Consider the following 26,182-nt stretch of genomic DNA (forward strand, 5'->3'; position numbering starts at 1 on the left):
ATGTTTCTTTCACCCTGACATACGATGGAATTTCTGCTGCTTGATTGCAGTTCTTGCTTCCTGCCAGTAGATGTCACCTCACTCCAGTACAGTGAAGGTGACAAATCTGAGAGCACACAACAAGAAGTAATTGTTCACGTTGTTCATTGTTCAGTGAACAGGTCCCTCTATTCCTGCACACTCTTTAGAACTGTGCCATTAAGTATATATTGCCTCTCCCTATTCCTTCTGCTAAAATGCATCACCTCACACTAGTCACTATTAAAATCCATCTGCACCTGTCTGCCCATTCTGCTAGCCTATCACTGTCTTGTTGCAGGTGGTTCATTTCATCCTCACTGTTTGCCACTTCTCCAAGTTTTGTGTTATCGGCATATTTTGAGATTCTACTCTATATTCCAAGATCCAAGTCATTTATCTGTCGCAAGTAAAAAGCAGTGGTTCCAAACGTGACCCTTGGGGAACAGCACTGTCGACAACCTTCCAGTCTGAGAATGAATCATTTATTGCGACTTGCTGTTTTCTGTCCTTAAGCCAATTTTCTATCCAATTGGACACTGACCCTCCTATTCCATGAACATCAATGTTGTTAATCACCTTTTATGTGTCGTTTCTTAAAATCCATATAAAGAACATCCACTGCATTCCCTTCATAAACCTGCTCTGTTAGTTCATCAAAAAATGCAGTTAGATTAGTCAAGCATGAACTCCCATGTATAAATCCATGCTCACTCTCCTTAATTAACTCAAACCTCTACAAGTGACTGTTGATTTTTTCCCTGATTGTTCTTTCTAAAACCTTACCCACCACTGCTGTTAATCTAACTGGCCTGTTGTTAGCCGGACTGTCCTTACACCCTTTCTTGAATAAGGGTGTCACATTTGCAACTGTTTAATCCTCTGACACCTCCCCCGTATCCAGGGAAGATTGGAAGATTATAGCAAGCCTTTCTGTTATCTGCATCTACATTTCCTTTCGCAATCTGGGATGAAAGCCATCCGGACCAGGTAATTTATCTTCCTGAAGCATAACCAGCCTTTTCAGTACCTCCCTCTCTCAATTTGTACCCTCTCCATTGCCTCTACACTCTCCACTTCTCCTGATATTTTGTCAAATTCCACTTCCTTAGTGATCATTGATACAAGGTACTTATTAACTAGATTAACATTGCCCAGCAGCTCTAAGTATATATTACCCTCTTTGTCCCTAATGGGGCCCACTTCACCGCTGACTACCTGCTTATTATTTATATACTGCTCGAAGATTTTTGGGTTCCCTTTCATGTTGACTGCCATTCTATTCTCGTAGAGATAGGGAATAAGCTAAATAGAGAAGATATAAATATTTCCCATCCTTGGCTGAGGTGGAATTTTTTTATGCTGTGAGTGGTAATGTCCTGACCCACGAGTGTGGTGGAAGTAGAGACAATCAATGATTTGAAAAGGAAATTGGATGGATACCTGAAGCAAAGGAACTTGCAGGAGGAAAGGGATCGAGCAGGTGAGTGGAACTGAGTAGCTGGCTCCGATAATTGCTGCAGTCACTGCGATCCCCCTTAATTTTGTACAAGGTGACAATGTTTGCATCACGCATGTTTTGAGCCCTTGTTGAGCTGGACTATGGTGGGCTCACTGTCCAGTTCCTCCATGACAGGGAAGTCTGGAATGGCACTGAGAGCTACTTCAATGACAATGTTCTCCGTTATGTAGAGTTCAAGATAATGCTCCACTCACCTTTCCATCTGCTTGTTAGGTTCAGTGATGATCACCCCTCTCTTTGTCTTCAACAGGTGCTGATTTAGTTACTACTTGGCCCATTGCTTTCTTAATTCCTTCAAACATAGCATCCCCGGATTCATCAGCAGAGTTTTAACCAGTATTGATTGGTGCAGTGCCGAGCAGTCTGCAGAGACTTGTTTCTGGCAGCTCTGAGAGCATTTAGATGTTGTTTGCTGGGGACTTGTTTGTAGTTCATGAGGGCTCTCCTCTTAGTTGCAGTAACTGACTCCATTTCAGTCCAATAAGCCTCAAACCAGTCAGCATTCCTCCCATCTCTTCTCCTATACACAGTGAGTGCAGAGTTATAGATGGTGGTGTGCAGATGATTCCACTTTGACACTGCACTGAGGCCTTGAGCATTGTTGTCTGAAAGAGCCTGATCGAGGATGTTGAGGAACTCCTGGGTCCTTTCTGGATCAGTGGTTCGGCAAGTGTTGATCAGAAGACGAGCTTTTATCATGGATGGATGAAGCTTCCTTGGCTGAAGCCTGACCTTGTTACACACCAGGGAGTGATCAGTGTCACAGTCAGCGCTGTGATAGCTGCGAGTGATGAGGACACTGCTGAGGGTGTTATGTCTGGTGAAGATAAGGTCTAGCTGGTGCCAATGGCATGATCTCGGATGTCTCCAGGACACCTTGTAGCACAGCTTGACCTGGAAGTAGCTGTTCATCACACAGAATCCATGGTGACAGCATAGCTCCAGCAACCTCTGTCCATTTTCACTCATCTTGCCAATCCCCTGGTGCTCTATGCACATTGGCAAAGCTGTGTAGTCTGTACCCAAGCTTGTGTTGAAGTCTCCTAGAAGGTACAGTCCCTCAGTGCTGGGAATTCTACTGATGGCAGTGTCAAGTGTCACATAGAATTGATCCTTGACATCTGGGGTGGAGGTGAGTGTCGGGACATAGATGCACATGAGATTAACTGGGCCCACACTTGTTGACAAGTAAGAAGTCTCTCTGAGCCTACTGTGGGTGGTTCACTCATTTGAAGTGGCGTGTATTTTACTGTGAAACCCACTCCATGCTCACGAGTTGCCTCTTGGGCTTTCCCCTGCCAGAAGAAGGTGTAGTGTTTCTCTTTGAGGGATCCACTTTGAACGAGTCTAGTTTCTTGCAGCACAGCAATGTCCACATTGAGCATTCACAGCTGTCTTGTGTGTGTCATCAACCTGCAGAAGGTTGTCGGTAAGGCCAGGACACATGGTCCTCACATTCCAGCTTGTGATGCGAAGGACTGGTGTCTTCTTTGTTGAGTTTGTTTTTCTTGGTGCATAGATTATCAATCCGTCTGTTGAGAGATGACTCTCCAAGCTCCAAGCACCCATTGAAGCAAGCAGGTCGTGGCTTCACAGCACCTAACTGACTGGGGGCTGCCCAGCTTGGAGTGAATGGTAGCTATCCAATGAGACACTAAGAGCTCTCCCACTGTCCGAAGTAACCCCTGGCGCTCATACTCTACACCAATTGAATGAGAGCTTATAATCAGTAACTGTTTATTCCCGGGTTGTGCTCATGTTTAACCACGAAGCTGGAGTGTCCTCTCTCGGGCACAGGCCTGGGCAAACAGTATGGAGACCCTGAGCATCAGGACCCCCTCTCAGCATTGCTCGTATCGTCCAAAGGAAAGGAAAATCCAGTACTGTTTGTTACCAGTTCTGTTGCAGGAGTTGCTGGAAAACTGCCTGATAAGTCACAGGTAACCGCCCCCAGGACTCCACTCCGGATTTACTGTCCAGGTTTACTGCCTCAGCCTTCTTATTTATTTATTTAGAGATACAGTACTGAAACAGGTCCTTCCAGCCCACCGAGTCTGTACCAACCATCAACCACCCATTTATACTAATCCGACATTAATCCCATATTCCTACCACATCCCCTCAATTCCCCTACCACCTACCTACACTAGGGGCAATTTACAATGGCCAATTTACCTGTCAACTTGCAAGTCTTTGGCTGTGGGAGGAAACCAGAGCACCCGGCAGAAACTCACGCAGTCACAGGGAGAACTTGTAAACTCTGCACAGGCAGTACCCAGAATCGAACGCGGGTCACTAGAGGTGTGAGGCTGCGGTGCTAACCACTGCGCCACTGTGTCTTCTCCAGACACCCCTTGAGAAGTGAGACTTTTTGCCCAGAGATGGGGCTCTGTTTCTTGGCATCAGGATGGAACCACACACCAGTGGGCCTGTATGACATGCACAAGGATATCACACACTGCCCCATCTCTGGTACAGATCAGAGTCAGACACTGAACAGATTGCAACCCACAAGGACATCACAACATTCCCGTTCTCTGGGACAGGTCAGTGTGATACACCAAACAAACAGCACCCCACAGGGACCTCATAAATGCCACGTCCCTGTGACAGATCAAGGTCAGACACTACAAATATTGCAACCACAGGAACATCACAAATTGCCCCATCCCTCGGACAGCTCGGGGTCTGACATTGAACATATTGCAACAACAAGGACATTACTGTATTACTCCCTCCATTCTGAAAAACAAGCATTCACCCTACTTTTTACCCTGCAGCCAATTTTGGATCCACACTGCCACTGCCCCTTTAATCCCATCTGCTTGAATTTTGTTAGCAAGTCATAGAGAGATGCAAAACTGAAACAGGCCCAACGGCCCACTGAGTCTGTGCTGACCAACCACCACCCATTTATAGTAATCCTACACCATAATCCCATATTCCCTATAACATCCCCACCATTCTCTTACCTACACGAGGAGCAATTTACAACAGCCAGTTTACCTATCAACCTGCAGTCTTTGCTTGTGGGAGGAAACCGGAGCACCCAGCAGAAACACACAGTCACAGGGAGAACTTGCAAACTCTGCACAGGCAGTACCCAGAACTGAACCTGGGTTGCGAGAACTGTGAGGTTGCAGTGCCAACCACTGTGCCATTGTGCTGCCCCAAGTCTAGTTTATTGTACCTTTTCAAACACAATTTTGACGTCCAGACACGTACCATTAACCTCACCACCCTCGTCAACTCTCTCTGAAACTTCATCAAAGAAATTAATTCATTAATTATTTCAGACACAATCTTCTGTTAACCAATCTGTACTGGCTGTCATTTATCAGCCCATGTTCTACCAAGTGACAGTTAATTTCCTCCTGGATAATTGTCTCTAAAAGCTTCCCCACCACCGACATTAGGCTAATTGGTCTGTAGTTCCTGGGTTTATCTCTCTTTTTAAACAGGGCTGTAATATTCACAACCCTTGCAGACTTATCTTTTAATTCTGAAAAGTCTATTGCAGACAATCACTTTGGGCATGACTTTAACCAATTAAAGCAACAGGATACTTGATTAATAAGTCCAGAACTTTTATTGAGAGTAAAATAGTACTTAATAATTGAAAGTAAAATTATACTTAACAAACTTGGGGAATATAACTTTACAGCTCTGGGGACTGGTCGAGCTTGGTCTCAGAGTGTCACGGTCCTCTTTGTCCAGTCTAGATCCCTCGTCAGATGGAGAACTTGGTTGATGATCTGAGTCTTTACCCCTGAGATCTTCTAGTGTTCCTGCACACTGAAACCTTACAAGATCTCTACTTTTAACCCCTGGATGGCCATCACACCACCATGTAAAATAATAATTGGTCCTAGCTGTTGCGAGGTACATTTAATTGGTTCTTAATAATGTCTTCCACTAACAGTCACCTGTCCTCAGAATCTCAGACAAGAGTACAATGGAGTGGTTTCACACTGTCTCCCAATCTGATCTGAAACAAGTTTCCTGTTCATTAAATCTAGACTCTTGAAGGTCACGATGTACCATACCATGGGTTTTATCAGGGGTCCGAGAAAGGTCCATTGTTTGAATACATTTAGCTGAAACTGTCCTTTCCCACACAGACCCAGAAACTCACAGTAATTAGATTGAACTAACTTTAAATGAAAACCCATTCTCTCTAAAATGTTTATTGATTCATTAATTATAACTCAATCAAGGTTCATTACGTTTACAATCATCTGTTTCAGGATGGGTAGCTACTCATTAATTATACAGGATATAAACGTTAGTACTGAACACAAAATGGTTCCTTTGGTCATGTGTTCATTATAAAATGGCTTTCTTAACGTTGTTAGTTATGACAATGGATACATGATAAAAATGGTCAAGTTAAACTGAGATCGAACTACCCAAGCTTACCTCCATCCTCCAGTCCTCTGGCATCATTCCCACATTCAAGGAGGATTGAAAGATTGTGGTTCGAGTCTCTGCTATTTCCACCCTGACTTCCCTCAGCAACCCAGGATGCAGCCCATCCAGACCGGGTGACTTTTCTACTGTGAGCACTGCAAACCTTGTAATTGTCTCCTCTTTAACTATTTTCATCCCCTACAAATTCTCCACTTCCTCCTCCTTTACTGTGACATTTGCAGCACCCGTTTGTTTTGTGATGACAGATGAAATGTACTTAATTAGTACCTCAGCCACACCCTCTGCCTCCACAGGATCTCCTTATTGACCCACCCTTTCATTGACTGTCCATATGTTGGTAAAAGACTTCAGTGTTCCCAGTTATGTGACCTGCTAATCTTTTCTCATACATTCTCTTGCTGATCTCATTTCCTTTTTCAGCTCTCCTCTGTACTTTCTGTATTCTGCTTGTTTCTCTACTGCATATGAGTCCTCACATGATTTTTCAGTGAATGGTTTTTGAACTATTTTGTAAAAGGATTTAGTTTTGTAAATTTCTCCCTCGCTCCCCTCATGGTCAGGCAGAAAGTTGAACTGCTGTGTTTTCAAACAGCAACAGCTTTATTTGAAAAGCCATTGGGACAGGATTCCGGGTTTTAATCCAGTCACAAATCTGGTTCTGATGTCTTGTGGCTCCAGCTGTCACATGACCTGTCAGAGGATGACCTCATAATTGACCCAGTCATGGAGCTGTGGGTTGATGTTTAAATTGCTTCAAAATAATTTTCCAGAAGGACAATCAAAATGAATCGATATATAAAAGGTAGATTTTGTGAATTTGTGCTCCCAGTGGAAATTCCTGCAGAGTCTGCTGGTTTTCATATCCCCAATTCCCCACAGGACGCTCTGTGCTCGGAGTCTGTATTCATTACATCAACATTATACAGAATCATTTCATGGGAGACCCCAGTGTGAATTGTAGACAGGTGGGTCAGTTTCAACTTTCAAAGTAACACAGAAGCAAAATACTGCTGATACTGGAAATCTGAAATAAAAACAGAAAATGCTGGAAATACTCAGCAGGTCTGGCAGCATCTGTGGAGAGAGAGACAGAGTTAACTTTTCAAATCTGTGACCTTTCATCAGAACTGAGCTGAAATTGTCTGAGGGACTGCGATTGTGGAATCAATTTCAGGGTCAAAGACATTGTACTTGGTAAGGATAGGAAGATGGAGATTATTAAGTACAGTGCAAAAATATAGATGCTTTTACATTATTTTAATCAAAATTGATTTAAACTTTGTGCTCATGAATCCTATCTTTTGATCACAATGACACTGATAACAATGGAAAAAGCAAGACTTGCATTTCACGACCACAGAACATGGCAAACCCTTTTACAGCCAATGAAGGAAGGACTTTTAAAGTGTAGTCACTCAACAGTACAATAGAGTACCCTACAATAAAGATGTATAAGATTCTCACCACACAACTGCCAGACAATGACCATCCCAAACAAGAGAGAATCTAACCATCTCCCTTTGACATTCAATGGCATTACCATCGCTGAATCTCCCACTCTCAACAACCTGGGGGTTACCATTGAGCAGAAACTGAACTGCAGTAGCCATATAAATATTATGGCTACAAGAGCAGGTCAGAGACTAGGAATCCTGCGGCAAGTAACTCACCTCCTGACTCCCCAAAGCCTGGACATTAGTCAGGGGTATGATGGAATACTCTCCACTTGTCTGGCTGGGTGCAGCTCCAACAATACTCAAGAAACTCAACAGGACAAAGCAGCCCGCTTGATTGGCACCCCATTTACAACATTCATGCCCTCCATCACTGGCACACAGTGGCAGCAGTGTGTACCATCCACAAGATGCACTGCAGCAATGTGCCAAGGCACCTGAGACAGCACCTTCCAAACCCGCGACCTTTATCACCTAGAAGGACAAGGGCAGCAGATGCATGGGAACACCACAACCTGCAAGTTCCCCTCCAAGCCACACACCATCCTGAATTGTAACTGTATCACCGTTCCTTCACTGTTGCTGGGTCAAAATCCTGGAACTCTCTTCATAACAGCAGCACATGGTCTGCAGTGGTTCAAGAAGGCAGCTCAGCACCACCTTCTCAAGGCAATTAGGGATGGATAATTAATGCTGGCCTAGCCAGCGACACCCACCTCCCATGAATGAATTTAAAAAATGATAATATCCTGTAATCCTCCAAAGTAGAAAATACAGATGGAAATGAAAAATAATAAAACAGTCAGCATGGATTTCATAAAGAAAGACTTGATGAACCTTATCTTTGAAAAAGCAACAGCAAGAGTAATATAGCAGATGTAGAAGAGTTTAAGTTAATAAAGCCTCATCCATTTATGTGCTTGAACCATCAAATTGTGGGTTAACAAACAAACATACTAACTGACAGAGCTGCATGTTGTGCTTTCTAAATTACCCTAAAGTAGGGTGTTAATGAGTTAAAGCTTCAGGTTGCTGCAACCAGAATAGCCATTGTCCACTATCAGTTTTACTGTTATAAATAAAGATGGAACATTCATTGTGAATCTATAGAAACAGTCTGGTCCTGCACACTGCAGACACATCCACGTCATCACCAACCAGCTCTCCTATAATTGGTGCAGTTATTTGACTTTGCCCCATTCGCTCCATGGAATGACTTTTAAAAGATTTTAAATTACAAGCAGTTTTGTTAATGTTCAGCCTTTGAGAAGAAATCATTCCCTGGCCACAGTGGAAACAGCATTGAATATAAAACAGTAGACTACCAGGGAACACAGTGAAAGCTGATCAGCTAATCTATAATTACTTACATTTCTTAATTTTGCTCTTGCTATTCGGTTTTTCATCATTTTCAGCTACTGACTGTGGATATTATTGTGATTAAATGTGAAAAGATTCACTGTGTCTCAGCCCCGGTATATTGGCTCTTTCTCTGTACAGTGCTGTATGCACTCAGATACTGACAGTGTCTCTCCCTCCCTCAACTTTCCAGCCCTGACGGTGCAGAAAGCGCTGCTCAAAGTTACACATTCTGACTGTTTGCAGTTGATTAGTGAGAGATTATTAACGTATCCTTCTGCAGCGCTGCCTCGGTTAATAACAGCAGATCGAAGTCACATTTCAGATACAGAAACAGATGCATCAATTATTCACTCTTTCCCAGAGTTAGTGAGGCCGGGACAAGCAGCAACATTCCGGCCCCACACTCTGCAATTACCCAGCACCAGTGGAAAGCAGTGAATACAGATTCAATCAGTGGGTTAATGTCCATTACAGGGATGCAAGATTCCACAGCCCAGGATAAACATCCCCATACACCGAGAACAAGCTCAGGAAAACCCGGGGGAGTTAATATCCCAGTCACTGAGCATTCCAGCAACATTGAACAAGTTCCTGAACTGAGTGAACCTTTCAAAGTACAGAAGTGCGGACGAGGTCAAAAAGGTCTGAACAGTTGAGGTGACTGAGCGGTTTCAGCTTCTCTGTTCAGGTTGCAGCTTTCACTGGAGGCATGTGTTTAAATTCCACTTCTGACAACTTGATTTTCAGTTACTTTGCAGAGCTTCCTTGAAGGTTTGAGGTAGAGTAAATACTGAGGAACTGTTTCTAACTGCTGAAAGGTCAATAACCGAAGGTTATAGATTTAAGGTGACTCACAAAACCAGAAGGAACTTGAGGAAAAATCGATTTCTGAAACATGTGGTTAGGATTTCAGTTATGTGGATAGATTGGAGAAGCTGGGGTTGTTCTCTTCAGAGAGGAGATTTGAGAGAGGTGTTCACAATCATGAGGGGTCGTGACAGACCCGATAGAAATTGTTGGTAGAAGGATTGAGACTCAGGTAAAAGCTGTGGCTCAGTTGGTCACACTCACCTCGAAATCACAAGCTTCTGGGTTCAGATTTCACAGCTGACACTCCAGTGCAGTACTGAGGGTGTTGAAGGTGCTGCCTTTCAGGTGTGATGTTAAACCAAGACCTGGTCTGCATGTTTGGGTGAATGTAAAAGATCCCATGCTGCAATTTCAAACAAGTGAAGAGCAATTCTCCCTTGTGTTGTGATCAATATTTGCCCCTCAATCAGATCAGTTGGTCATTATCACATTGCTGTTTGTGGGTATTAGCTGCTGCATTTCTGACATTACAACAGTGATAACACTTCAAAAGTATTTCATTGTCTGCAAAGGGCTTTGATATGTCCAGTGGTCTTGAAAGGTGCTATATAAATGCAAGTCTTTTCTTTCTTAATCACAACACCTTGCTGTGTAAACAATGGTTCTTCATGTCACCTCTGGTTCTTCTGCCAATCACCTGATATCTGTGTCCTCTGCTTACTGACCCTTTTACCACTGGAAACAGTTTCTCCTGATTTAAACTATTGAAGAACTTCATGACTTTGAACAAATGTGTCAAATCTTTTCTGAATTTTCTCTGCTGCAAGGAGAACAACCCCAGCTTCTCCAATCTCTCCACATAACTGAAATCCCTCACCCTGCTACCATTGTGGTAACTCTCTTTTTTATTCTTTCATGGGATGTGGGCACTGCTGACACAATGTGATTCCTATCAACGGAGCGGCCCGCTGACATCATCGGACTGTGCCAAGCTGTGCATAGGCACAGCTACATCTTGCCAGGATTAAGTGGCACATGTGGAGGATGATGTCATTGCGCAGCGCCAACATCATCGCATATCCGCGCTTGGTCCATCTTCGCACATGTGCGCTAAAGCGTCATTCAGGTATCCAGCCCCTCACTCAGCTGGAGGAAGCGGCTGAATAGGAGACTTTGAGGCTGGAGCTCTCCCCCGTCGGCAACTCGCTCCAGGCCTCGACGCTTCCTCCCCTCAGCCGCTCGCTGTGCACCTCGATGCTCCCCTGGACAATTGTTCCCCACTCGCGTCATCCAGCTCTATGGCCGCTTGCTCTCTGCCCCCCAACCCCCGCTCCAGCCGCCAGCTCTAGGCCATGCCACTTCCCTCCTCTGGGCCACTCACTACTCACTTCTACGTCACACTTTGCAGCCCACCTTGCTTCTTCGGGCGGCGCGTGGAGACTGGACAAACGTGGGAGCAAGTGGCCGAGAGAAGGGAAGCAGCGCAGCCTAGAGCTAGTGGCTGGAGGGGAGGGGGTGGGGAGGGAGCGAACGACTGGAGAATGGGGTGACATGATCGGGAGACAATCGGCCAGGGAAGTAGGGGGGGAGCAGCGAGGTCTGGAGCGAGCGACTATGGAGGGTGGAAGCGGCCGGTGCAAAGCAGGGGGAGAAAGCGAGTTGTGCCACCTAGTGGTTGCGTTGTCAGCAAACGCAGCCTTTATTGTCCATCCTTAATTGCCCTTGAGAAGGTGGTGGTGAGCTGCCTTTTTGGAGCTGCTGCAGTCCATGTGTTGTACGTAAACCCACAGTGCTGTTAGGAAGGGAGTTCCAAGATTTTGATCCAGTGACAGTGAAGGAATGGTGATACAGTTCCCAGTCAGGACAGTGTGTAACTTGGAGGGGAGCTTGCAGATGGTGGTGTTCCCATTCATCCAATGTCCTTCTAGGTGGTCGAGGTTGGAGGTTTGGAAGGTGCTGTCGAAGGAGGCTTGGTGAGTTGCTGCAGTGCATCTTGTAGATGGTACACACTGCTGCCACTGTTCACTGGTGGTGCAGGAAGTGAATATTTAATGTCGTGGATGGAGTGCTGATCAAGTGATCTGCTTTGTCCTGGATGGTGTTGAGTTTCTTTGGTGTTGTTGGAGCTCCACTCATCCAGGCAAGTGGGGAGTATTACATCACACTCCTGACTTGTGCCTTGTAGATGGTGGACAGGAGGTGAGTTCCTTGCAGCAGAATTCCCAGCCTCTGACCTGCTCTTGTAGCTACGGTATTTATATGACTGATCCAATTCAGTTTCTGCTCATTGGTAACCCCCCCGGATGTTGATTGTGAAGGATTCAGCAATGGTAATGTCATTGACTGTCAAGGGGAGATGGTTAGATTCACTCTTGTTGGAAATGGTCATTGCCTGGCATTTTTGTGGCGTGCATGTTACATGCCACTTATCAGTCCAAGCCCAATCTTGCCCAGGTCTCTCTACATGTGGACACAGACTGCTTCAGTATCTGAGGAGTTACTAATGCAACTGAACATTTTGCAATCGTCAGTGAACATTTCCACTTCTGACCTTATGATGGAAGGAAGTTTATTGATTCTAGACAGATACATGAATGGGCAGGAAGAAAAGAGATACAGACCCTTAGAAAATAGGCGACATGTTTAGATAGAGGATCTGGATCGGCGCAGGCTTGGAGGGCCGAAGGGCCTGTTCCTGTGCTGTAATTTTCTTTGTTCTTTGTTTGTTCTTTGATGAAGCAACTGAAGACGGTTGGGGCCTAGGACACTACCCTGAGGAACTCCTGAGCGATGTCTGGTACTGAGATGATTGGCCACCAACAACCAGCACCATATTCCTTTGCGCAAGGTATGACTCCAACCAGTGGAGATTTTTCTCCTTGATTGCCATTGACTTCAATTTTGCAAGGGCTCCTTGATGCCCTTGGCAAGAGCAGTCACTGTCACCTCACCTCACCTCCTGAATTCAACTCTTCTGTCCATATTTGGGCCAAGGCCATAATGAGGTCAGGAACTAAGTGGCCCTGGCGGAACCCAAAATGAGCATTGGTGAGTAGGTTATGGCTGTGTAAGTGCTGCTTGATAGCACTGTCAACGACACCTTCCATCACTTTACTGATGATCAAGAGGAGGCTGATCGGGCAGGAATTGATCGGGTTGGATTTGTCCTGCCTTTTGTATACAGAACATACCTGGGCAATTTTCCACATTGCTGGGTAGATGCCAGTGTTGTAGCTTGGCGGGCGGTGTGGCTAGTTCTGGAGCACAAGTCTTCAGCACTGCAGCCAGGATGTTGTCAGTATCCAGAGCCTTCAGCCATTTCTTGATATCATGTGGAGTGAAGTGGATTTAGCTGAAGATTGGCACCTGTGATGCTGGGGACCTCAGGAGGAGGCCGAGATTGATCATCTACTTGGCACTTCTGGCTGAAGATGGTTGCAAATGATTCAACCTTGTATTTTGCACTGATATACTGGTCTCCCTTATCATTAAGGATGGGGATATTTGTGGAGCCTCGTCCTCCTGTTAATAGTTTAATTATCCACCACCATTCAGGACTGGATGTGGCAGGACTGCAGAGCTTTGATCTGATCTGTTGGTTGTGAGATCACTCAGCTCAGTCTATTGCATGCTGCTTCCGCTATCTGACATGCAAGTAATCCTGTGTTGTAGCTTCACTCATTTTTAGGTCTGCTTGGTGCTGTTCCTGACATGCCCTCCTGCAAACTTCATTGAACCACTATTGTTCCCCTGGCTTGATGGTAATGGTAAAGTGAGGGATATGCCAGGCCATGAGGTAACATATTGTGTTTAAATACAATTCTGCTGCTGCTGATGACACACAGTGCCTCATGGATGTCCAGTTTTGAGCTGCCAGATCTGTTCATTTCTTCCCTCAGATATAATTGAAAAAAAAATTCTGAAGAAATGCATGAACTAAATAAAAATGAGAGAGAAATAAATACTGACAAAATGGATGGCAGAATTTGGAAGGTAAAAAGATTTCAGTTTTATTATTGATGAGTGAGAGGAATATATCACACTTTGGGGCTTCTGGAAGTGGATTTACTGATAATCTGGGGAATTGATAGGAAACTGCTTCATAGTTGGTGGAACAAATTCCCGCCCTTGGGGTGGAGCCAAAAGCTGCATCCGTCCAATAACAGACAGAGTAGAAGTACTGTATCAGGCCTTGTTAACTCAGTAGGCAGAGCATGGGACTTTTAATCTCAGGGTCTTGGATTTGAGACCCTTGTTGTGTGGTTGTTCTTCCCTTTTTCAGTCTTCATCAGCAGAGAGTTCAAGGAGTGTTTGAAATTAAATTCAACAACATCACCAGATTTCAACTACTCTCATCCCGCCCCCTCCCAGTGTAGTTGGCAGGACTCTCAACCTCTGCCTTCCCCCTTCCCCTCCCTCCCAGATCTGCGACAGGGTTCCCCTTGTCCTCACTTTCCACCCCACCTGCCTCCACATCTAAAGGATCATCCTCCACCATTTCCGCCACCTCCAGCGTGATGCCACCACCAAACGCATCCTCCCCTCCCCTGTCAGCATTCCGAAGGGATTGTTCCCTCCGCGACATCCTGGTCCACTCCTCCATTACCCCCAATACCTCGTCCCTTCCCAAGGCACCTTCCCATGCAATCGCAGGAGATATAATACCTGCCCTTTTCCCTCCTCTCTGCTCATTATCTAAAGCCCCAAACACTCCTTTCAGGTGAAGCAGCGATTTACTTGTACTTCTTTCAATTATGTATACTGTATTCACTGCTCACAATGCGGGCTCCTCTAAACTGGGGAGACCAAACGCAGATTAGATGGAACACCTCTGCTCAGGCCGAAAGCATGATCCTGAGCTTCGGGTTGCTTGCCATTTCAACACTTTCCCCTGCTCTCATGTCAACATTTCTGTCTTTGGCCTGTTCCAGTGTTCCAGTGAAAATCAACCCAAGCTCGAGGAGCAGCACCTGACCTTTTGATTCGGCACTCTACAGCCTTGTGAATTGAACATTGTGTTCAATAACATCAGAGCATGACTGGTGTCAGGCAACCACAAGCATTAACACACTCTTTGCCTTTGTCCCAGGACAGCTTTGTTATTTAATCTCTCCTTCCCTCTGCACTATCAAACACCTTCCCCTTTGTTCTCTCCCACATGCCCCTCCCCGTCACTTGTTTAAAACCTAATTCTTTTCTAACCTGTGTCAGTTCTGATGAAAGGTCACAGACCAGAAACGTTAACTCTGTTTCTCTCACCACAGATGCTGCCAGAGCTATTGAGTATTTCCAGCACTTTTTGTTTTTATTTCAGATTTCCAGCATCTGCAGTATTTTGCTTTTATTGTGTCAGAAAGTCTTTCCTTGATTCAGGACTCTTACCTCTCTCCAGAATCTCTCTGCTAAAGATTGAACTTTATCTCATTTCACTCACAGCTCAGGGTCAGTGTGGCACAGTGGGACTTCTGGCTGTGTCCCACTTCACAATCCCTCAGTACTGAGAAAACAATGGGGAATATTACTCACATGTTGTGTTCTGTAACTTTTTACAAACACTTTCATGTATATATTGACTTCCAAAGCAGTGACAGAATGGTGGCTTTAGTGTGTTGTTGAAATAGCTTTGTTGAGTTCGTGCTGTACTAACAGTTAAACAGTTCTTGGTTCAATACCAGGTTTTGGCACTTTCAACCTCTCCTGTGTCTTTTTCTTTGGCTCCAATTGTCAAGCTGCATGATTTACTCTGAAATTAGCACCAGAGAACCAAGGCACCAGCGAGCACGAGGAGCTGAAATAAGCACAGATCAAATCCACTTAATATTTCTGACTGAAGATGGTTGCAAATGCTTCAGCTTCATCTTTTGCACTGACGTGTTCAGCACCACCATCATTGAGGATGTGAATGTTTTTGGAGCCTCCTCATCTTGTTAGTTATTTAATTATCCACCACCATTCACGACTGGATGTGGCAGGACTGTGGAGCTGTGATCTGATCCTGAGGGAGATATCCGTGTGTGGAGTGGCGGGATGTATGGAGAGTGATCCTGAAGAGGGTGTCCGAGCCTGGAGTGGAAGCTTTCCGTGGAGGGACAGGAGTAGGTCATTCAGCCCCAGTGTTTTATAAAGGTTTAGCATAACTTATTTGCTTTTACTCTATGCCTCTATTAATAAAGCCAAGTGTCCTGTTTGCTCTTAGCAACCTTTTCAAACCTTGATCAAAAAAGATTGGTGTACATTGTCTCATTCTTCCTCCCAAACTGTATCACTTCACAAGTCTCTGTGTAAAATTTTATCTGTTGTGTGAAAGCCCATTTTACCAGTGTGTTTAAGTTCCTCTGAAGTGTGTTACTGTCATTGGCATAGGATGAAATTCACGAGCATTCTTTGATGCTATCTCCGTGGAAAGAGCAATCTTACACACTAGATCAAATTGGGATTTTGTGCGTTCAGTATCTTTCCTCATCCACCAATATAAGCACAAATCTGTCTCATAATGTACGGTCTAAGAATGTGCCAATGTTGCAATGTGGTGATAAATTCTTCAGTGTCACAATGTACTCACCAACTGTTTCACTACTTTTCTGATTTCTGGATCCAAGTCTGTAGCTTTCCGCGATCTCTAGTGGCTTAGGGTTGAGCCTCACTTCAACGAAGAAACGGAAAATTATGATTTAAAGATTACACTGTCAATCATTCACATCTCTGTCTTCTCCTGAACTTCGAGTTCAAATTTGTTTGTGAAGTTGATTCACACGTTAAGACAGCACAGTCTTTGTCTTTGTGAAGGAAGTGATTTGGGAATGGCTGTTTGAAACTGTCCCTTCTTGCACAGAAATTCAGTGCAAATACTTGATCACTCACAATTTCCTTGAGAGAAATTTGTTCACAATCGCATTCGACACAGAAACGGCCTCAGCATTAATCTCACTGAAGCAGAATGTGACCGTGTTGTTTGTTTCAGAATGTTGTTGCCGTTATTTTCGCTTTTAACCAAGACTGGGAGACAGGGCAAGGTTGATCCGAGGTTGGAATATATTATCATTCAGGAGCAAGAAAAATCAAAAGGAACAAAATAAGAAAACCCAGTCTCCGGATTTGAGAATCTGTAGATCCGCTTTGGGAAAGTGAATCAGAGCAGAATGAAGGGTGAACTGTCCAGAAGAGATGAAGACACAGCTCAGTCAACACGTTCCCCTGGTTTATGATGCTGGAACATTCCTCACACAGAAATGATTCAACCCAATGACAAACATTCTTCCAGATGATAATTTATGCTACTGATTTATGGACTGTCTCATGTGGTTACCGAGTGACGACGAGAAGATATTAAACTTTGTTCTATTCAATCTAGCTGTGATAAAGTTTGAATTTTTCTCCCTTTTATAAACAGTATTTGAAGGGTCTCGGTAACAATGTTCAGTGTTGATGAGAGTGGGGTCTGGGTGAGAAGCTGCTGAGTGTGACAGGGTCAGGACTGGATGCAGGAAGTTCTCTGACAGTCTCCCTCTATCTCTCTAATGGGTTTGAGTTGATTTACGACTGGTAGCTTTTATTTTACTTTTCTTATTTAGAGATATAGCCCCTTCGGCCCACCGAGTCTGTGCCAACCAGCAACCACCCATTTATACTAATCCTACATTAATCCCATATTCTCTACCACATCCCCACCATTCTCCTACCACGTACCTACACTAGGGACAATTTACAATGGCCAATTTACCTATCAACCTGCAAGTCTTTTGGAGGTGGGAGGAAACCAGAGCACCCGGCGGAAACCCACACAGACATAGGGAGAACTTGCAAACTCCACACAGGCAGTACCCAGAACTGAATCCTGGTCGCTGGAGCTGTGAGGCTGCGGTGCTGCGGTTCTAACCATTGCGCCACTGTGCTGCTGTTGGTGTTTTGATAAATGAAGGAAGGTCCCTCCACCCATTTTTGTTGGACAGACAGTGTGGTATAAGGATGTAAAGGGTTAATGCTGAAGTTAGTGGGATCAACCCCTCCCACTGTCAGAGTGATGATAGAACAGTCACATGAGATGAAGTTTTGGAGAAGAGAGAGCAGCACCAAGGATGCTAGCTTAGCAGGCTTGATGAGTGTGTATAGAGTATTGTGCAAATTAGAAAAGAGTTCTTAGTTCTTTCAGCAGGAACTGTGTCCAGAAAATATCGAGAAACTCACAATTTTATTATTCAGGAGTCGGAACACAGATATTAATTGCAAGTGACAGTTCTGGGACCAATTAACAAAAAAAGTAGAGAATAATATTGCTCACTGATTGAAATCCCCTAGTGAGGAGACAGTTAAACAGGTGATCTTTTGGGGCATCCTTCGATCCAAGGTTTCAGCAACATTTAATCTCCCTTTTTGGTGAAATTCTCTGTTATTTGCAACTTTTTTTTATCAGCTTTGATGGGCGAGTGAAAAAACTGAAAAGATTGAACAGTTCCATCCTTTCTTTTCTTCCTTCTTCTCTTCTTTCCATCAGTTTCTCTTTTCTGTCCCAGATCAATATAATGATGAGAATGCCAATTTAATCTGCTGTTTCTGGTGTTTTATCCATTCCAATCAAAATTTCAACATTCCAATCAAATCTATTTGTTATTCCACAGTGTCTCTCCATGTGTTTTATTCTGTTGTATTCTCTCACAGTCTGTTTGATGATCAATGTTACATCTCACTCTCTGTTCTGGTGAAGATCAGAAGCAGTGATATCTGTTTACACCACCCGACAAGTCGGCCTGATGCTGTGGCTCGCTGATCATGTGGGGTTAAAGCAATTCTTCCAGTCAGTTAGTTCAGTTTTCATTTCATGAGAAATTCGGTCATCATGACTTCGTCAGTGACCTAATGGTTCAGGTGTCTGAGTGATGTTAATCATGATGTGATGAAATGATTGTATGTTCCAGTCTTTCCGTGGTGGGTTTTCACACTGAGTAGAAACGTGTTGGACATGGTCTGGAAATGTTTCACACTGCTCCATTCCCAACTTCATTTACTGACAGAAGATATATTTCCATCATTCCACAGCTGGCTGCACAGCCAGAAGCTGTGCTGAAGGTGACAGCTATATCTCTGCAACTGACAAGGTGGCCGAGAGGTTAAGGCGATGGACTGCTAATCCATTGTGCTTTGCACACGTGGGTTCGAATCCCATCCTTGTCGCTAGTTTATGAGCTGTTTCGTGTATTGTTTATGTTGGGTGAGCTTATGAATCAAGTCAGCCTCGAAACCTGTTCTTGTCAATGTCCAGACAGTGATTCCAGAATTTGTTATACTTTATTAAAATTGAGACAGACAATTGGAATTCTTCACCCAAACTGCACTGGAATGAAGATCAAATAGGGATCACGAAACGGAGCAAGATTTTTCCTCCCCTCCTTCCTTCCATCATTACTTTCTCTGGATTTGCACCAAGTGAAAGACAAATGGGAAAAGCAAATGGCGAGGGAGCAGATGCAGAAAATTATCCTTTGGCAAGAAATTTATTTTCAAATCTTCTTGATAGATTAAGTGAGTGAGCAATGCTTTGGCAGATGGAGTTTAAAATGAGGGGTCATCTACTACCTACGATAGATCAGAGTGTTTTTTTGTAAGAGGTGAGATGTTAGAAACGGTTGAGGAGCAGAGACCCGAATACTGAATTGATAAAAGCTGGTAGAAAATAATGTGAAAAGTGAACAGAATCTGAAGTTTGGAACTCATGTTGTAGTGATATAAAGCTCTGTGCTCCTGAAGTATATGTCCAAGCCCAGATTGTGGGTAATCTGTGGAGAGTGATTTGGTTTTTATTCATTCTTGGGTGTGAGTATCGCTGATAAGGCTAGCATTTATTACCCATTCCTATTGCCGTTGAGAAGGTGGTGGAGAGCTGCCTTCTTGAACTGATGCAGTCCATATGGTGCAGGAACACCCACAGTGCTACTGGGGAGGGAGTTCCAGGATTGTGACCCAACAACAGTGAAGAAATGGCGATATCATTCCAAGTCAAGATGGTGAGTGACTTGGAGGGGAACCTGCAGGTAGTGAGTTCCCATGCATCTGCTGCCCTTGTCCTTCGAGGTGGTAGTGGTCACGAGTTTGGAAGGTGCTGTTGAAGGATACTTGGCGAGTTGCTGCAGTGCATATGGAGATGGTACACACTGCAGCCACTGTTTACTGGTTGTGGAGGGATTGAATGTTTAAGGTGGCGGGTGAGGTGCCGATCAAGTGCGCTGCTTTGTCCTGGATGGTGTTGAGCTTCTTGAGTGTTGTTGAGTGGGATGTATTCCATCACACTCCTGACTTGTGCCTTGTAGATGGTGGACAGGATTTGGGGTGTCAGGAGGTGAGATACCTGCTGCAGAATTCGTAATCTCTGACCTGCGCTTATAGCCACAGCATAGATGTGACTGGTCTTGTTACGTTTCTGGTCAAGATGTTGATGGTGGGGGATTTAACGATGATAATGCTTCTGAATATCAAAAGGTAGATTTTTTTTCTCTCTCATTGGAGATGTTCACTGCTTGGCACTTGTGTGGCCAGAAGGTTGCTTGTCACTTATCAGCTCAAGCCTGAATGTTGCTCAGGTCTTGCTGCTTGCAGGCACAGACTGCTTCAGTATCTGAAGAGTTGTGAATCATCATCTAACATTCCCACTTCTGACTTATGTTGAAGAGAAAGTCGTCAATGAAACAGCTGGAATGTTTGGGTCTACGACACTACCCTGATAAACTCCTGAGGCAATGTCCTGGGCTGAGATGATTGGCCTCCACTAACCACAACATCTTGTTTTGTGCTAGGTATGACTTCAACAAGTGGAGGGTTTTTCCCCTGATTCCCATTGACTTCAATTTTGCGAGGGATCCTTGATGCCACACTCACTCAAGGGCAATCACCCTCACCTCTCCTCTGGAATTCCAGTCTTTCGTCTCTGTTTGGACCAAGCTGCAATGAGATCATAAGAACAGAAGATCGGAAGAACTCATAGCAGCAGTAGGCCATTAGGCCCCTCGAGCTTGCTCCGCCATTCAATAGGATCATGGCTGACCTGATCATGACCTCAACCCCACTTTCTTACCTGCCCACATAACCCTTGGCTCTCTTGTAGATAAAAATCTTGAAGACATTCAATGACCCAGCCTCCACTGCTCTCTGCGGTAAAGAATTCCAAAGATTAATGACCCTCTGAGAGAGGAAATACCTTCTTAAATGAAAAAGCCCTAAATCTGAAACTGTGTCTCCTAGTTCTAGATTCAACCACGAGAGGAAACATCCTCTCAGCATCTACCCTGTCAAGCCCCCTCAGAATCTTATATGTCTCAATACGTTCTCCTTTCATTTTTCTCAACTCCAATGAGTATCGGTCCAACCTGCTCAACTTTCCTCATGAGACAACACCTTCATCACAGGAATTAATCAAATGAACCTTCTCTGAACTGCCTCCAATGCAAGTATATCACTCCTTAAATAAGGAGACCAAAACTGTACACAGTACTCTAGGTGTGGTTTCACCAGCACCATGTACATTTGTAGCAAGACTTCTCTACTTTTATACTCCACCCCCCTTGCAATAAAGGGTAACATTCCATTTGCCTTCCTAATTATTTGCTGTACCTGCATGGTAACTTTTTGTGATTCATGTACGAGGACACCCAGATACTTCTACACCGCAGCATTCTGTAATCTCTCACAATTTAAATAATATTTTCCTTTTCTATTCTTCCTACCAAAGTGGATAACCTCACATTTTCCCACATTCTACTCTATCTGCCAAATTATTTCCTGGAGTTGAGAGACCCTGGCAGAACCTAAATTGAGCATCGATGAGCAGATTATTGCTAAGTGTGTGGTGCTTGATAGCACTGTTGGTGACATCTTCCATCACTTTGCTGATGCTTGATAGTAGACTGATGGGGCGGCAATTGGTCAGATTGGATTTGTCTTGCATTTTTTTTGTGGAGAGGGCACACTTGGGCAACTTTCCACATTGTCAAGTAGATGCCCGTGTTGTAGCTCTACTGGAACAGCTTGGCTGAGGGCGCAGCTAGTTCTGGAGCACAAGTCTTCAGTACTAGTGTGGAAGTGAGCAGAAAGGCATGGCACTATGCTTAATGGGAAATATAGCCAAGTTAGGAATAGTAGCTTTGCTGAGCTTTGATTTTAAGTAGCAGAAACCACAATGAAATAGTTAAAAGTAAAGGCAGAGCGTGTGAGACTGTAAAGACTAGCCGACACTGGTAATTGCAAAGACATCTGTTCTTTATGGCCTGATTGTGTGACTCCCTGTGGTTTGGAACAAATGGACTCCTGTGAATCAAATGATGTCCATCCCTGTGTGAGTGATAAGGAGTGCTCGGCCCCTCTTATCTTCGTGAACTGCCACTACTTGATGTAGCTGCAGACTGCATGAAACACTCAGGAATGTACACCTAACAGAGATAGCAGGAAGCGCCGCAATTACTTGTCACAAGGTAGAGACAGACTCATGATCCATGTAGGGAGTGAGACTAGAATGATTATTGATGACTCCTATGCTCTTGCTAATTAGCTTGCTTGTCCGCTTTGTTTTATCTTGCTGGTACAAAACAATATTTTATTAGTAACAAGTATGTATTGAAAATGGAGTGTATTGGAACCTCAGTAACAGATGTACTGCATTTCACCACGTGGGTGAAGTCGAATTGTATCGCACTGATTGGTTAAACAAGGGGGTATAGCATGAATCTTAATGTATAAACAGTAGTACCTGTATCAAAAAACTTTACTTACTCTAGTGGACCAGACAGACTCTGGGTGGAGTCAGTGTCGTTGCATTAGAGGAAGTCAGCCGGCTAAATGCGCAAATAAAGTAATTGATTTTACCTACACATCCGACTCAGTATATTTAATGAACCAGACTGAAGCCAAAAAGAACTCAGATTTACACTAGAGCCGGAATGTTGTTCGGGCCCACAGTCTTTGCTGTATCGAGTGCTTTCAGCTATTTCTTGCCATTATGTGGAGTGAAGCAAATTGGCTGAAAACTGGAAGCTGTGATACTGGGGACCTCAAGAGGCCGAGATGAATCATCCACTGAGCAATTTCTGACTGAAGATGGTTTCAAATGCTTCAGCTTCATCTTTTGCACTGACGTGCTCGGCTCCACCAACATTGAGGATAGGGATGTTTTTGGAGCCTCCTCATCTGGTTCGTTATTTAATTGTCCTCCACCTTTCATGACTGGATACCTAGTTTCTCAGGGCAGTGACCAAGGCCCAATCATCCTCAGCTGTTTCATTGATGGCTTTCTCTTCAACAAAAGTCAGAAGTGGGAATGTTCGCTGATGATTCACAACTCATCAGATGCTGAAGCAATCTGTACCTGCAAGCAGCAAGACCTGAACAACATTCAGGCTTGAGCTGATATGTGACAAGCAACATTCTTTGATCTGATCCTGAGGGAGATATCCGTGCGTGGAGTGGCGGGATGTATGGAGAGTGATTCTGAAGAGGATGTCTGAGCCTGGAGGGCAGAATCTGTGGAGAGTGGTCCTCAAAGGATGTCCGTGTCTGGAGATTTAGGATCTCTGAAGAAGGTCTCCGAGCCCATAGTGCTGGGATCAATGGAGAGTGATCCTGAAGTGGGTGTCCGAACCTGGAATGGCGGGATCTGTGGAGAGTGATCCTGAAGTGGGTGTCTGAGCCTGGAGGGCAGAATCTGTGGAGCGTGATCCTGACGAGTGTGTGTAAACCTGGAATGGAAGCTTTCTGTAGAGGTACAGGTGGAGGCCATTCATTCCCAGTATTTTATAAAGGTTTAGCATAACTTATATGCTTTCACTCTATGCCTCTATTAATAAAGCCAAGTGTCCTGTTTGCTCTTAGCTACCTTTTCAATCCTTCTAACATTGGTGTACATTGTCTCTCTGCTCCTGCACCCAGTTTAGAATTGTAACGTTTCATTTATATGGCATTCTTCCTTCCAAATTGTATCACTTCACACTTCTCTGTGTAAAATTTCATCTGTTCTGTGAAAGCCCATTTTACCATTTTTTTTTAAGTTCCCCTGAAGTGTGTTACGATCACTGGCATAGGACAAAATTCCTGAGCATTCTTTGATGCTATCCCCATAGACAGAGCAATCTTTTACGCGAGCTCAAATGTAGGATATTGTGTGTTTAGTATCTTATTTCACCCACCAATATAAGCACAAATATGTCACGTAAATCCTGTTCACTGCAGTCCCTGCTGCTGTTTGCTGCCTATATTTACAGATTTTTATCTCAACCTCGTCACCATGTTCTCTAATATATTCAGGGGGCATCAGCAGAGAAAATGTTCAACAAGCATGGCAAGTGCAATGAAATGTTTATTTATTTCATTATGTCATGAACATAATATACAAATTTTTACATGTGTGAATCATCAATATGTGTCTTCATAAATGGAACCCCGTCACAATAAACACTGCCACCGTTCAATATTTAGCAGACAGGTTTGACGGCCTGATGTGTGTGATTCCCATATTAATGTGTTTGTACAAAGTTCGGGGAAAGATGGAGATACGAATAATTTACAGGGAAATCTTTTAAGCATATTACCACATCTCTCACTCATAAAGATCTGCAAACACATGGATTCCAAAAGAACCTGAGTACAAAATCACCTAAAATAAACACAGCCAGAGAGACTTGCAATAACCTGTAGCTCAGGGAAAGTACATGATGTTATGGAAGGGATTCTGTTTCTTCTGTTGAAATATTTTTTGAAGAAGTCATAATCAAACTGAATAAATGTAGGACCAGTTCTTTTTCAAGAGAGAACCAAAAGAGCCAATTTGGCAACTATGTTTACTGGTTGTCACATGATTCAAGTTAAATATAGAACAGAAACCCTGGTAACCCGGAGAAATATGGTTAGTGAAGTCAGTCATGCCCCTTGATTGGGCAACCTTGGCAGCAGCAGCGCAAACCTAAGACAGCAGAAAACTCACAACCTTTGGTTGTAGCAGTAAGTGTGTTTTACCTGCTGGAGTGAGCAGCTGATAAAGTTAACCTGAAGAATCGTCAAGGAAGGAGAGAAGACCACAACCCAGTTTGTTTTCCAGAAAATCTTTAAAAGACCCTGAGAAGTCCACTGAGTTAATTCATCTTGTCGCATGTCTTTGAAGAAGGCCTGCTAAAATTAATTCTCAATGCCTTCTGAAAAGAACGGATCTAAAATACCCTAGTGACCTGTCTACGTATGCTCGGAAGTTAGACTGTATTCCAGTTTTGGAGCAACATATCTCATCTGATGATTTCTTCAAAAATGAGCAAATAAACAGCCCAAGAGGTTTTTTTTGTCTGCAACAGAGTGCTGAATTAAAAAAAAAATCCCTTTTATTTTTTTCAGCTATCCGGTGTGTGTGTGTGCGTGTGGCTCGAAGATAAAAAAAAGGACTTTAAAAGTTGTTCAAGGTGAAAAAGGAACTTTTAAAATTTCCACCTGTGTGTTTATGCTTTACTTCATGACTAGTTAAAACTTGTTCGACAATAAATGGATAATTTTGTTGTTCATTAAAGAAACCTGGTCAGTGTCTTCTATTCTGGGAAAAATAGAGTATATGATTGACTGTATCAGTATGTGGGAAAAGTTCACATAGATGTTGTGACCTGTGGAGAAGTGGGATGAGAATAAAGAGTGCCCTCCTCTGCCCTTAGTTGTCACAGCACTTGTGATCTGGCTCAGCAGCTTAACTGGTTCGAGTGTTTGTCTAATAATCAGAAAATCATGGATTCATATCATGGCTTCAAAAGTTTAGCTATCAATCATTTACATCCATTTTCTTGTGAACTTTAACTTTTCTTATGAATTTCATTCACAAAAGAAAACAGCTCAGATGTTGCCTTTGTGAAGGATGTGAGTTTGAAATGGCTGTTCCTGCTCGTACAGATGTCCAGTGCTAATATTTCAACGGCAACTCAATCCCGTACAATTTCTTTGAGAGCAATGTGTTTGCATTTGCATTTAACCTGGAAAACAGCTCAACATTAATCTCACTGAAGGAAAGTGTGACCGTGTTGTATGTTTCAGAGTGTTTGTGTCATTTTGTGTCTCTTTTAACCAAGACTATAACACGACGCAAAGGGGAGGGTTGATCCGAGGTTTAGAATATATTATCATTCAGGAGCAAGAAAAATCAAATGGAACAAAATAAGAAAACCCAGTCGCCAGATTTGAGAATCTGTAGATCCGCTTTGGGAAAGTGAATCAGAGCAGAATGAAGGGTGAACTGTCCGACTGCCCAGAAGAGATGAAGACACAGCTCAGTCAGCACGTTCCCCTGGTTTATGATGCTGGAACATTCCTCACACAGAAATTATTCAATCAATATTCATCTGCCAAGTCGGTCTGAGGCTGTGCCTCTCTGATCATGTGGAATTAAAGCAATTCTTCCAGTCAGTTAGTTCAGTTGTCATTTCATGAGAAATTAGAAGTCATCATGACTTTGTCAGTGACCTCATGGTTCAGGTGTCTGAGTGATGTTAATCATGATGTGATGAAATGATTGTATGTTCCAGTCTTTCAGTGGTGGGTTTTCACACTGAGTTGAAACGTGTTGGACATGGTCTGGAAATGT

At 43.7% G+C, this 26,182-nt stretch overlaps 1 non-coding gene across 1 annotated transcript; it reads left to right on the top strand.

Moving 5' to 3' along the window:
* Positions 1-18,683: 18,683 nt before the first annotated feature.
* trnas-gcu (transfer RNA serine (anticodon GCU)) lies at positions 18,684-18,765 on the top strand. Its single transcript has one exon. It is a non-coding gene; the product is annotated as a tRNA-Ser (tRNA).
* The last annotated feature ends 7,417 nt before the right edge of the window (positions 18,766-26,182 follow it).

This window comes from Heterodontus francisci, unplaced genomic scaffold, assembly GCF_036365525.1.
Source record: "Heterodontus francisci isolate sHetFra1 unplaced genomic scaffold, sHetFra1.hap1 HAP1_SCAFFOLD_278, whole genome shotgun sequence".
In the NCBI taxonomy this organism is placed as follows: Eukaryota; Metazoa; Chordata; class Chondrichthyes; order Heterodontiformes; family Heterodontidae; genus Heterodontus; species Heterodontus francisci.